This window comes from Elgaria multicarinata, chromosome 8, assembly GCF_023053635.1.
Source record: "Elgaria multicarinata webbii isolate HBS135686 ecotype San Diego chromosome 8, rElgMul1.1.pri, whole genome shotgun sequence".
NCBI classification, from domain to species: domain Eukaryota; kingdom Metazoa; phylum Chordata; class Lepidosauria; order Squamata; family Anguidae; genus Elgaria; species Elgaria multicarinata.
The window spans coordinates 15,913,563-15,928,643 of record NC_086178.1 but is presented as its reverse complement, the minus strand read 5'-3'; positions in this window follow the sequence as shown (position 1 = coordinate 15,928,643).

The following is a 15,081-nucleotide window of genomic DNA, read 5'->3' as shown; positions in this document are numbered from 1 at the left end:
AGATCTCATGGTATTCTGCTCGTGAGATCCTCCCCCTCAGTCCACATGCGGTGCACAACATCCCGGGAGGAAGGAGGATATTGCACCCACCATTTTGTTTTTTTAAAAAAATTGAAGATGAGCACATGAGTGCTCCATCGAGAAGGTTGCTTTAAAAAAAAAAGAAGAAGAAAAAAGATCCCACTCCCTTGTCCCACCCTTGAGGAGCCGGGATGAAGCCGGAATGGCCGCCCACACGTCCCGCAGTCTGGGGACGATCCCAGGACCATGGGAAAAGTCGGGATTAAAGCCATCCCGATTATCCCGAGGAGGGAGGGAACATCTCTCCCTGCCCCCGGGATCCCCTGTGCGTCATGTGAATGGACAGGGATGATCCCAGGGCCATCCCTGGGTTATCGACTCGTCTAGACACGCCCTAGTTCTCCAGACCCCTCACCATCCTGGTCTCCATCCTCTGGACACACTCCAGTTTGTCAACATACTTCTTTAAACGCGGCACCCACAACTATCTCAGCTGACCAGGAATGGCACAACTTCAAACCAGGCTGCAAAGAAGTCAACACAACGCAGTACATCCCTCACCCCCAGGGTGATCATGTTATCATCAGCCCTGAGCAATCATATGATGAAGTGTTTCACAGACTCAGGGGAAACTTGCTTCAACACTTCCATGGAGTCAAGCAGCGGAATAAATGTTGTGTTGAATCAGAACACGCCATAAATAGTTGTTCGGATGATAAACATTTGGCAATTAGGATTTTGCTCTGTGAATTATGAGCCAGAGACTGAAAAAGAAATATTCCAAACAAACCAGCACACATTTTGCAATCTCGCTTTTCAGCCACTCAAAGACAAACAGGTTGATTGCTACCTCCTTCCTGCTGATGTGAAATTGTTACCTAGGGTTTTTTTGTGTGTGTTTTGTGAAAAGCTTTTCTGACTGTTTCCTTTTACATTCATTTATAAAGTAGCATATTCCTATGCAACAGGGTAAGGAAGCAATTGCTAAAGATTATTGGCTCCATCTGTTTTTTTATTCAGGTTCCATGATGTCTTCCAGTTTCTCAGGAAATTCAAATCACATCCCTATTGTACTCTGAAATCATTGATTAAAGGATGCTGACTTATTACGGAATATCCCTGTGAAGGCCTGAAACTTTAGTGTCTTTCCATGAAATTTATTTAGCAAACACTCTCTCATACAGCTTTATCAGTGAATGAATAGATGGAATAAGGCAGAATGCTGCAAAATATCTAAGACTGGTTTTGGACTTTACACCAACCTGTAAGAGGCAGGGCAGGAAATAGACGGTGTTCCCTGAACCTTTTAGTAAATCCATCAATGGATACTTTGCTTGCTTCAGCTGGCAAATTGACACTTTGGTTGGAGTGCATTGACTGATGTAGTGGCATAACTCGACATTGATATGTTTGGTCTTAGAGACTGACAGACAATGTCAGTATGTGATACCTTTTTTGGAATCAGCTTCAAGGCTCTGCAGACAGACTATCAACCTGATTTAATATAGCCAAGGGCTTGGGGGAGAGTCCAGGTGTCTGCAGGTGATACCTGTATAACTGGATGCTGCTAGGCTGGCCACAGGCAGGAAGTGTGGTGTAGTGGTTAGAGTGTCAGAGTAGGAACAGAGGGACCAAGTTCAAAACCCACACTCAGTGCTGACTAGCTGAGTTATTCTTTCTCAGCCTAATGCACCACACAGGACTGTTGTTAGGATAAGGGTTGGAAGAATATTACAACCTCATCTGCAAGTGACAGGAAGGAGGCGGTGTTGCAGTCAGCTAGTTAATGTATGGGAGTTTGCTACTTTTAGGGATGAAGGGTTACAGGGGAAAGAAGAGGGAAGGGAAGTTGGAGCTGCCCCTTTTCAGCATGTAACTCCTCTGTTGAGGGAACTGTACTGGCTGACTATTCGCTACCGGGCCAGGTTTAAGGTTCTTGTACTTGTGTACAAAGCCATAATCAACTTAGGACCAGGATACCTGAGAGAGTGCCTTCTCCCCTACCAACCTGCTCGGTCACTGAGGTCATCCGAGGGCATGCTCCTGGTGGTTCCACATAGACCCATCCTCCGATTGGAATCCACCAGGGGAAGAGCCTTCAGCGTGGTGGCGCCCCTCCTGTGGAATTCCCTGCCTCTGGAGGTCAGACAGGCTCCAACTTCGTATTCCTTTCAGCGCCTCCTGAAAACATCATTGTTCCAGGAAGCCCTTCCTTAATGACCAGCCATGGTTCACTGTACATTTTGCTTCTTTTAAAATCTATTTTAAAGTGTTTTATTCTGATTTTATTTTATTTCACCTTGTACACTGCTCTGAAATGTTGAATGGGGAGTGGTATATAAATATTGTAAATAAATAATAAAAATAATAAAATAAGTCACATTTATTTATTTATTTATTTATTTATTTATTTATTACCTTTTTATACCGCCCAATAGCCGAAGGTCTCTGGGCGGTTCACAAAAATTAAAACCATAATAAAACAACCAACAGTTTAAAAACACAAATACAAAATACAGTATAAAAAGCACAACCAGGATAAAACCACGCAGCAAAAAATTGATATAAGATTAAAATACAGAGTTAGAACAGTAAAATTTAAGTCTATTCATGTAATGTCTTATGCCAACCACACACACATACATATGTTAGGTGCCAAGGGCGAGTAGGACATCATTGCAAAACATGCTTTAGTGCTACACTAGCACACAAACTATTCCCATATGCATGCAGTTCTCACACCCATGCACACATATCTTCATGTGGTTTTGCCTCTAGCCTCCTGTGCCATTGCTTAGATTGCAAGTTACTACTGGAGAGGCATCTTTGTGTGATGCTACAAACTTACTACTGCTGATACCATTTCTAGCACACTCAGATCAGATAGATAAGAAAAATGTAGTCAAGGAACATCCCCAAGTATGTACATCAGTCTTAGGATGTGAGCCCATTGATTTGCTTCAAAAAGCACCCATTTAGAATTCAAACACAGCTGGAGTGTTTGCGTTTCCCCCTGAAAAGTTTGCTGATGACGGAGGAATTTTCTCTTTGAGGCTCTGCTTAATTTAATGTTCCTCTCTGGTGCAAAGATAAAGGGAGCACAGTTGGGGTAGTTTTTAAGGTAATTATCCTTTTTAGAAAGTTGTTTTTGTAAGTTGGTCTTTAGAAACATTTGGCAAATACACAATTTGCTCACATTAAGAAGATATATATGCAGTATACGCTTCCTCCTCTTTATTATTTCCAGAGGGCTTGATTAGTTATAGTTTATTTTTATTTCTTTTTGCGCACGAAATAAAACTAAAATATGCCTTCAACATATGGTGTGTTGTTAGCTTACTTACCTGCGTTTTTTACTTTGCTTCTGCAAACAATTAGCTGCTTACCTTGGCAATATGGTGAGGCTAATCAGAAACAGGATGCAGATTACTGATTAGGTGTATTAAGGGTCTGGATACACACATAGACTGTTCTCCCCCCTCCCCCAAAAAAATCTTTGGCAAAGTCAGGAGGCCCATTGGTTTTGAAGCTAGACTAGGTGCTTGCCATGTTGGAATGCCATCATCATGCACATGAGGTTTAGGGACGACCCATCACGCAGTAGCACACAGGATGCACTTTGCACATTATGGGCCTTGCTAGACCTACCTTATAATCCGTCTGGGAGTCGGGGTGACAGCGCGCTACAGGTAGCGCGCCCCATCGCCCTCTTCCAGATGTAACACGTGACGGGGCAAGGGGAAGCCCCGTCACGTCGGCCATTTTGGTTGGGAGCTTAAAGGGGCCATTTGCACTGGAGCACCACGGAGAAGGTAAGTGGTTTTTTTAAAAATAAAAATAAAGGGCCCCCCCGCTCCCCCTGATCCCCCCACAATTCCTGATGCCCCCGCCTGCTCGCTCGCCCGTTCTCCCCCCATGCCCGATGCCTTGTCCCCGTCCTTCTTCCCCGCCTGCCCCCTTGCCATCCCCGATGCCCATCCTTCTTCCCCCTTGCCATCCCCGATGCCCGCTGTTCTTCCCCCCTTGCCATCCCCGATGCCCGCTCTTCTCCCCCCCTTGACATCCCCGATGCCCGCTGTTCTTCCCCCCTTGCCATTCCCAATTCCCACTCTTCTCCCCCCACTCTCCTGCCGGGTCCGGCCTTCCCCCGCGGCCCCTATCTCCCCCCCCCCGGGATCCCCCCCGGCCCAATGGGCACAGCGCTCCTATGAGCGCTGTGCCCAGTCCGTGGCTTCTCCCAGCTACTCGCGAATAAGTGAGCAGCCGGAAAAAGCCACGGACCCTGCTAGACGTTCCGCAGCCCCGGCCTGAGGCCGGGGCTGCGGAAAAACCAGGCCATAAGCGAATCCGCTTATCCCGGTTTAAGGCAGGTTTTAGCGCGGCCTGACCCCGGAATCCCCTGTGCGTCATCTGGATGCACAGGAGGGAAACCGGGCCTCACACCGCGCTAACGCCTGGTCTAGCAACGGCCTATGTCCGAGTTCCATCTGTAGGTAAAAGATTCTTAAGAAGCAGGGATGGAATAGATTTGTCGGGGTGGGTGGGTGGTTAAAGCAAATTTTCCAACTGCACAATTGCCCTGTCAGAAACCCATCCTTCAGCCAAGCCAAACACATTATTTCTCTTTCATGACTGGACAGATTATTACCAACACTAATGGCACCTTAAACTTAAAGACAGGGCCATATGGATACCCAGGGAGAACGACAGACCAAGAGAAGTACACCACTGGTTGTCAACTACAGACCCCAATTGAAACCACTGCAACAGATCATCAGTGAACTCCATCATTAGCACAGACACTTCTCTCACACAAGCCTTGGGAGGCAGACCAGTCCAGGCCTACAGACAACCTCCCAACCTGAAGCAAATGCTAACCAGCAATAGTACATGGGACAGAGACACAGACAGAGGGACCAGACTGTGCAATAGACCCAAGTGCCAAATCTATTCAGGCAACACTGTTACAGGACCCAACAACATCAGTCACGCCTTCAAGGGCTCTTTCACCTGCATCCTTATATAATTTGTGTTACATACTATCCCTGACTTTGCCCATGGTTAAGTTCTTAACACATACACATAACACATAGCACGTGTCTTATTTTTTTCACCACTTTTTTCAACTGCACATTTTCAGATTTCCAATTGTACATTTCCCCCCCAAATGCACATTTGGAGTCCAACTGCACACTAAAAAACATACACCTGGATCTCTCCAGGGACCTTGCAAAGCTGCTTCCAGTCAAACAAGAAAGCTTGAGGTCAATGGGCAAATGGTCTACTCTAGAGTAATATATGGCAGTGTCTTATATTCAGATGGGAGGAGATCATGAGGCTTAAATTAATTACATTTTGAGGTGGGGAGGTCTGAATGAAAGCAAGAACATAGAAGAACAGGATTCATTCCACAAGCAGGAAGCCAGTTATTTATTTGTTTGTTTATTTATTAAAACATTTCTATCCCACCCTATATCATTGGGATCTCAGGGCGGCATACAAATAAAATCAAACAATATAAAACAATAAATAATGTATACAGCTAAAAACATATTAAACCATTAACAAGTTAAAAACAGTAGAAAATTTAAATGCAATTAAAAACAATTAAAACTATGTGCAGTTTTAGCCCTCAAAGGCTCTGATAAAAATCCATGTTTTAATTTGGCGCCAAAACGAGGCCAACATCGGTGCCAGTCGGGCCTCCAAGGGGAGGGCGTTCCAAAACCAGGGTGCAACAGCAGAGAAAGCCCTCTCCCATGTCCCACCATAATATATGACTTGTGTTGGTGGGACGCTGAAGAGGGCTCATCCAACTGATCTCAAATCTTGAGTAGGCATGTATAGGGAGAGGCGCTCCCTCAAGCACCGTGGTCCCAAGCTTTAAATGTCATTGCCAACACCTTGAATCCCAACTGGAAGTACATAGGCAGTCACCCATGTCCAGAGGAGGGTTGCATTGCCTTCCTTAGACTCTGAAGAATCCAGCCATGAAGACACCAGCACGTAACAGCCACCCCTGCATCACTGCAGCCTGAGAATGGTGAAACAAGCCCGGCACCTTTAAAAGAAAAGGCTTTAGTTAGTGTGGAGGTGGGGCTCTCCAGCCTAAAGGAAGCAAACTGGTATTTAAGGCTCAATCAGTTATGATCTACTCTTTGGTGGAGTAAAAACTTGTCTGGCTTCCAGCCCCAACACTACTTGGAGCTCTCCATGGTGCTGACTTATTCCCATTCCTGCCTCCCTGGAAACCTGACTTTCCTGAAACCCTGGTAAAGACCAGATCTTTAGCAGAATCCTGACACTAAGGCTTCAACAACACCCAGTGACATCAAGGCCTCACCTCACCATGGCAAAGGCAGAACAAAATACTTGCTTGCATGGCTGGGGAAAAGCTCAGCACTAGGGTATCCTGTCACCTAATTTCTTTGATGAAATAAATGGGAATGGGAAGAGATGCAGACTGTAGTTTAGGAGTATTATATTTTTATTATTATTGCATTTATATCCTACCTTTTTTCCTCCAAGGAACCCAAAGTGGTGTACATAATCCTCCTTCTCTCCATTTTATCCTCACAACTACAACCCTGTGAGGTGGGATGAGCCCAAAGTCTGTGACTGGCCCAAAGTCACCCAGTGTGTTTCCATGGCCGAGTGAGGACTAGAACCCAAATCTCCCGACTCCCAGTCCAATACTTTAGCCACTACACCACACTGACTCACAGGAATCAACATTGCACAAACTTGAGCTTAATTTAACAGTTCAATCAGTTTGCACAAGAATCTGAACTCAAACTGTCTTGAACAATGCAAGATATTGAGGCCTATTATTAATGGGAGTCATTAAAGTCAGAATGGTTTTAAATGTGCCAAAATCTCAACCCTAAAAAATGTAATTACTTTTGATGTCAATCATTCTCTCTCCCTCCCCCGTCCCTTCTTTTTCCTCTGTCCATTCTATTTCAAATGTACATCTATCCAAGGAGATGACATCTCTCCCTCTCCCTTGCTCTCTCTTTCTCTTTCTTTGCACAGAGTGTTTTATGTCACCACCCTTTGAAGATAACCAAGTGACGTGGCCATTCAAAGTGGCAGAAATTTAAAATGTGAATCGCCAGGTTGCTTCCCAGTATAGGAACTGACAATAAATGGATGTGTGTTGAGATCACTGGAGATGACAATGGCAAGCAGATGAGTTGCTATCAAAAAAGGCAAGTTCCTACATAACTAAGGCAATACTTCATTTTTAAACACAGACAGATGCACAGATACACACACATACTTACAGAGATAGCATGAATCCACCTAGAGATAACTATGGCCGTGACCATTTGTAAAAACAGTAACAAGTATAGTGGATTATCATGGAATTATTCCCCTTGCCAAGTTCCTCTATAAATATAGAAAGGGAAATGGAATTGCCCTCCACAAAAAGATTCTGTTGTGTGTTTATTCCAGGGGTAGGGGCATCTATATGATGACGCTTTGCCTACCCATTCCACCACCACCCCAAACCCTGCAGCATCGCTGCTCGAAAATGGCATCAATAGGGTTATATGGCAGGAGTGGGTACAGGCTATCCAACCAGGAACAATCGCTGCACCTTTGTCAGCTACCAGTAATGGGCGGCAAATATTGAGGAACCGAAAACCGTGAAAATGTTTTGGTTGTTGTTGTTTTCTGACACCTCTGCGCAACTTTGAATGTATGCAATATTCATTAACTGCTCTTATTTTTATTCCCCAGACTGTATCGCCATGGCATCCATTATTTATTTATTTATTTATTATTTATTTATTTATTTATTTATTTATTTAGAATATTTATATACCGCTCCCCATTGAAAAATTTTGGAGTGGTGTACAAGGTAAAATGAAAATAAAAACAGAATAAAAACAGTTAAAACAAAATTTAAAAGAAGCAATAACAGTAATCCAAGGCTGCATGTTAAAGAAAGGCTTCTTGGAATAAAGATGTTTTCAGGAGGCGCCGAAAGGAGTACAAGGTTGGCACCTGCCTGACCTGCAGAGGAGCCAGCCCCCTGGCCTGCACTCCCGCGCCTACCCTGCACTGGCATCTGCCCCTAACATGCCCACTCTCTTAATCAGAACTGAAGCCACCACTGACAGACAATAAATGTGGTTAAATCGGAGCAAAGTAAAAAGTCACAGCAAAACGGCACATTGAAACAGTGCAGTTTCGCAGGGAACAGGACGATGGAGCTGTGAGTTGGTGGCTGCATCGTATAAACAATGGGGCACAACTGCACAGCCATGACGGGGGTGTATAGAGCCTACAGACAAGCCCCAAGACTTGGTGCTGTTTTTTCTCATTCTTTTATTATCCTATTTTGGATCAAGGAAGAATGTCTCCATGGTCAAGGGAAAAGGTTAGCTCAGTAGGTCCCTGGCCCTCCATGTGATCCACACAGAGACATCTAAGAGCTGACCTTTCCTTCCTGATACAAATGTTGGGAGTCTGCTTCTGGCTGCTTTCTCCTGCTGCCTGTCTCTTTGTGATAAATGGCAGTGGGTTGAATATAGATACTGGGTTGTTGGGGTATTGAAAGAGCCAAAGGCCCCTTGCTGGGCAATATTACATTATTTATTGAAGTCTATAGTTCAATATATCCCCATAAGGAAGGATAGTTTACAACCACTAGTTATGATAGCTATATATTACCACCAGTCTCAGAGGCAGTGTGCTTATGGGGGACACCAATGGAAGGGTGCTATTGCGCTCATGTCCTGACGAGGCAGCATCAAAGTTAGGCATGGTTGGGATGGCTTGTGTGGTGGAACCCGAAAGGGGGGTCCCCGTGGTTCGCTGAGTGGTGGTCACAGATTCTCAAGACACAATTTCTCGCTCTTTAGAAGGTTTATTACGAACAGCACTGCAAGGTGACAGTCTCAGAAGACCTGAGGAACTGCCCAATAATTTCAGGAAAGGCTAACATATTTATAGGGTCAGTTCCCCTCAGATACAATGGCAGAACCTTCCCACCAATCATAATACAGTTCTGCAATACAATAACCAATGAGAAGCAAGGCATTTAGGCATGTACAGAGTGTAAGTACTTCTCTGACTAGAAAAACAATACATAAATGGGTACTGCAATAGTTACAGCAACCAAATCTCCATCTGTTTCCTTTTGCGGTTAGTTTGCCTTGAAAACATCGTACTCCACCCTCTAGTTGCCTGTGTTGACACCGTCTTGTGACATGATTTCAACATCAGCTATGAGTTGTGAAAGTAGTTGCAGTCTTAAAAATATGTTTTGGTTACGCAGGAAGCCATGAATCTTATGATTTATAGAGCTAAGGATTTATAGACCCATTTTCCTATACCTGTGGGCATAGGTAAAAGAACCACCCAGCTTGATTTCCTCAACACTTGATGTTGAATGGGCAATTAAGACCCATTTACTTTACAAAAGATCTGCTCCTGGTGGCAATGAAAACTGCTAGAACTGATATGCTGATATAAATCCACATGGCTGCCTGAATTTTTGGACTTTCCTTTGGCGTGTGGCTATGGGCACTGTCATGATGAGCACCCGCATGTCAAATTTACCACTGCATCGCTGCTTCGAAGTAGGTGTGCAACTCCTTCTCTGTCTTCAACAGCTCCTGTGCCTTAGAGCAGAAAAACAACAACACCTTTATTATAATTGGTGGACAAGACTTTCTACCACCTCTCCCAAAATGGCACCATGGAACTATAATCATCCTTTCACTATAAAACTTCTAGCCACAAAGAAAGCAGATGTAAAGGGGAAGGCACAGCATTCTCTGTGCAGTAGACAGAGAGTCATTTATCATGCTGGAACATGGTTGTAAAAAGTGTTGTCCAGCTTTGAAGTGTACTTGAATTATCAACTGTAATTATTCCACCATCCCGTTCTATCCGATCAGAAATTAATCAAAATTCCCCTGTGCCCCTTTATGCCTGAAAGATCATACACATCAGACAGGACAAAGACAGAGTGGTTTTCTCTTTAGAAAAGTGATACAGAGCCATCACCCCATAGCCACTCTAAGGAAAATCAAGGGCCTAATCTACACCAAGCAGGATATTACACTATGAAAGCAGTACAAAAGTGGTATATAAAAGGCAGGAGCCACACCAAGCAGCATATAGCACTACGAAAGCAGTATATGGTATGTGTCAATGGGCCCCAACGGTTGTCAGTGCACTTCAGTATAGCTATAAAGCAGTAGTGTGGCTTCTGCCTCTTATATACCGCTTTCATACTGCTTTCATAGTGCAATATCCTGCTTGGTGTAGATTAGGCCAAGGTTGTCTTTTCAAGGCACAGGAGCTACTGATGCAATCTAACTCATTAGGAAAGGATGGCTCATAAACGTAAAAGATTTATCTTGGCCTGTACCCGAATTTAATATCTTTGCTAGGGTGGCCAGATATCCAACTTTACAGAGGACAATCCTCTATTTTGGAGAGCTGGCAGAAGATAGTCCTCTATTTAAGATGTCCTCTCTTTAAAGAGGTGTTTAAGTCTGGTTTAAACCAGTGGAGGCTGGTGGTTCCGATGTCAGTGTGGCAGTGAATCTGCTCCGGGATTCAATCAGTATCAGTCAGAACTCTAAAGGCTGCTTTAGATAGCTCCTTTAAAGTTCTGCCTGGTTCTGCCTGAAACCTGGGCCAGATTCACCACGCCACTGGTTTAAAGTCAAAGAACCGAATGGAGGAAGAGCAGCAGGCGCCTTCAAGTAGCACCTAGGAAGCAGACTGAGCCGGCACACACATCTCCTAGTCAGAAGTCTTGATTATGGTGAGATGCATTGTATTTCTATAAGGGCTGCTCAAGACATTTTGCTGCCTGAAGATGGAGGCACTCCTCCAAGATGGTGCCTCCTCCCATTCCAGGTTGAAAAGCCAACTGGAGTGACAGATGAATCTGTCCTCAACACTGATGACGGGACAGTCTCCTCCAATGCACCTGAAGGCACCAGGGTAACTGACAGGGTGCAGAGCAGTCTGGATGGTGCCCAGCGCTCTCCTCCTAACACGTTGCTGCTGCTGTTAGAAACGCGATTTGAAATGAAGATTCTTGGACAAAATGGTGAAAGTTAACACTCTGTTTTTTATTGATACAAACTTGCGTCTGAGTGCCTAAGCAAGGTAGGCACACCCACCAGTTAATGCAAAGCCATTTTATCCTCTAAGCCCGGCTGAAGCGGTCCCTCCCCTGTGTCTCCATTGGTCAGAGACTCCAGGGTTCACAGCCTATCCCAGTACGCCTAGTAACTCCTCCCCTGTTGTCAGTGACACGGAACCTCCCCTTAGCCTTCTTCAGCTTAGAGGGAATGATATATAAGGTGCATGTTCAATGGACTCTTAAGCTCTTGCAATAATGAAGCCCACGTGGGACTTTTGGGACTGGGTTTACTGTAGAAGAAGTGAATCGAGGTAGACTGCAACTGCATTAGAAACAAAAGAAGCTCTCTTATGCCAAGTCCTACCATTGGTTCATCTATCTCAGTATTGTCTATACAATACAGCTCTCCAAGGATTCAGACAGGAGTCCTGGAGATGTCAGGAATTGAACCTGGGACCTGTAGCATGCACAGCACATGCTCTACCACTATGGGCCTTCCCCACACATTCAGCTCAGTCAAGTCCGCTGTTGTTTTGCTCATCCTATAGCATATATTCCCTTTTGGGTAATCAGTGAGCAAGGCCAAAGCCAGCAATAAGTAAAGACAGGGCGAAAAGTAGATGACTCACCTCTTTCTTTCTTTTTTCTTTTTATTGACTCACCTCTTTCTGCCCCTCTCTTCTCTCTCTCTTTCTGCCAGCTCCCTTTCTCTCCTCCCTTCCCAGGGAAGGGACAGATCACTCTTGCCAGAGGTCTGAACCAAGGGCACACAGAGAACTATTGAACCTTTGTGGTCCTAGGGTTGCATGTTGCCCACTCTTACTTAGTCTCTTCCTGAGCAACTTTTCGTTCTCCGCAATGTCTTGAAAGTGTGACCCACAGTTCCTCCAGTCCTCCGAAATCTAAGTAAGACCCCCCTCTACCACACACACTTACTTGAACATAATTCACACTGACCTCTGCGGAACATTGCTTTAAAGTAAACATGATTACTATCATCAAAGGCCATTTCTACACCTGCCTTTTTTTCCAGGAATCATCCCGGGATCATCCCTGTGCATGCAAATGACATACAGGGTATCCCAGGAGCAGGCAGGGACGATTCCTCCATTTTCCTGGGATTATCCTTAGGTGTTGAAAAGGCCAAGGTTTTGGAGTGACGTCATCCCCACTGCTAAAAGTTGAGATCTTGTATTACAATGCTTATGTTTGTTGGGCAATAGGAATAACTATGTATGCTTAGGGGGGAGAGAGAATGCCCTGAAGCTTGACCAGTTCCTATTTCCTGCTCCCTCCCTTTCCTCGTCTTTCTTTCTCTGCCTCTGCAACAAGCACCATGTAGCTCTCTCCAGAGGAAGCAAGTAAGCATTTGCTTAGTTACACTCACACATACCCAGCTTTAAGGGGTGCTTGTAGTTAACCAATGTTAGATAGCCTTCTCTGACAATGTATATAAAAGTACTAATAAAGTAACGATTTGAATTTAGACTGGCTCTAGCCTGTGTTTATTGCCTCCAACGCTAAATGCTGTGTTGCCATCCTTTCTCTGTATAAAGCAACTCTGCTGCAAGTCTCACCAAATTTTCCAACTATGTTCTGGTATAAGTGAGAAAATCAAATGTTTCTTCTTATGCTTGGGTATAATGGAAATGTTATTCCTATTCCTTAGACACATTCTTCCTTCTTTTCAATTCATTACCAAGGTAATCAAGAAAAACAGCAAATGGATACTTATTGGACCAATGTTTCCGTTCAACCTCTCTTCCTTTCCTATTTAGGCCTGCACTTTGTTTTTGTTTCTGTGCTTTCACAGAAAGCCATTCCGCCGTGCCCGGGGCGGGGAGGACGTTGTGGGTGTGGGTGGATGAGGCGACGGGATCACGTGGGCCACGTGATCTTATGCGGGGAAGGGAGGGGCTTAAGCCCTATTTTGAAGAATTGGCTCCCTCCCTTCTCCCTCTTTGAAAAACGGCTCCCTCCCTCCCTCCCTGTAAGTAGTATGGGCTTGCTGGTCGTCCATTATGGGGGCCAAGTAGGAATTTTCTGCTCATATCCTAAATTGGCTATGAGTTTTTTCGCCTACTTCATACTGCAAGACAGGGCAGGGTGAATTAAATAGGTTGTTTCGGTTACTATTTGGTCACATTTATGGCAGGTAGGCGGGCATCTGAGGGATGGATAGGGTCGGTGAGCACTCCAAGGCACCAAGTGGTGAGGGGTAACGCCTGAGACTCAGCAGCTCCCAGCCTAGGCGGCACAGCTGCTGAGATAAGGGTTACCCTTGAGGCCAACCTTTCTCACCCACTCAGAGCCGGGCGGCATGAGGAGGGGTGACACCGGAAGGCCTACCACCCCAAAAGGGGGAGCCAGGGGGTGGTGACTCTTAGCCACCACCACCAGGGCTCGGAATGTCTCGCCCTACTATACAACGGCTGATGCCGTGCTAGGAAGGTGCCCGACTAGGTTTCCCCTCTGCAAAGTCCATCAAATAAATGTTGGCCCTGTTTAAAATCCAATATACTTGTGTCACCTCTTTATTCCGCACTACACTTCCCACAATGAGGAGCACAGAACCTCTTTCAGCCTGAGGAACAAATTCCATTTCAGGGAAGTTTTTTGGGCTGCATCGGAGTGGTGTGTGGGGTTGAAGGCAAAAGCAGTGGGGCTGAACCACTCAAAATACCAGCATATTTTAACTTAAAAGTATTACTGGCAGTAACTTAGGCCTTAGCTAGACCTAAGGTTTATCCCGGGATTGTCCCGGAGTCGTCCCTGCCTGAGTCATAGGAGAGGAACCTCAACAGAAAATGGGGGGGAATTGCACAAAAGAAATTGAGAGGAAGGGGTGGAGCCTAGGGAAGGGGTGTGGCCTTCTGAGGACCCTCAGAATACTAGATTTGCCTGCCAGGCCTGCGGTTCTACACACCTACTTTAAGTGATGCCAAATAACTTAGAATTCAAGGGGAACTCATAGTACTGCTTGCAGTACAGAGCTGAATATTAACTTATCAGATCCTAGATTTATGTCTTTGAAGCAGGAAGAAATGGATAAATCTATGCTTCGTGTCCCTTGACATTTACAATGGTTCATCTGCCTGCTTTCCTGCCTGTCAGAGGTATAGTATCTCCTGACCTCAGTATAATGTGGAGAAGTCTGGTGGCATCTGACAAGGAAAAGGCAAAGTTTGCAACAGCGCTAAGCCATCCACAGGAAAGATCATACAGTATCAGATTCAAAAGATGGGAGAAAATGGCAGCTGTGAAAATCTTCATTATTGGTCTTGACAGAACAAGATACAGAAAACAGATGTGCAACCACATATTAATTCCCTTTCCTGCCTTTTAGGTACATCAATGGGTGTTTGTTTCATTAATCTATTATGTGTGAAAGCTCTTAACAATCATCACAAGAACAGAAATTGGTCGTGTATTGGGGGTGCATTCTGAAGAGGGGGAAAAATGTTAGAACTCACTCTGGCCGGGGATTTTTGTTTGTTTTTTGACATATGTGGCGATTGATACCTACCTTTCTGTCCCTTAGGTATGTCTGAGTTTGTATGTCTAGTGAGTGCGGAATGTTTGACTGAGTGGGTGTGGCTGATGATGCAGTGAGAGAGGGGGAGGGAGGAGTATAAATAGGCTGAGGGGATTGGCTGAGGGGATTGTGAGGTTAGTTTGAGGTTTGGTTTTAGTCTGGGAGTTTTAGTCTAGCTTGTGCTTCGTGAGAGTGTTTGGTGTGAGGAGTGAGAAGAGATAGAATTTTAAGGGACTTGGGATTGTTGTTTTAAATATAAAAATATGCAGGTTTGATCTAAATTGAAATACTAAAGATTTGTTAAATTTCAATAAACTTTACTTTGTGTTCTGTTACCACAAACCACGCGTCAGCTTGGATTTATTACCTACTATATTACCCAGTGTAAAAACATCTACCAATACAC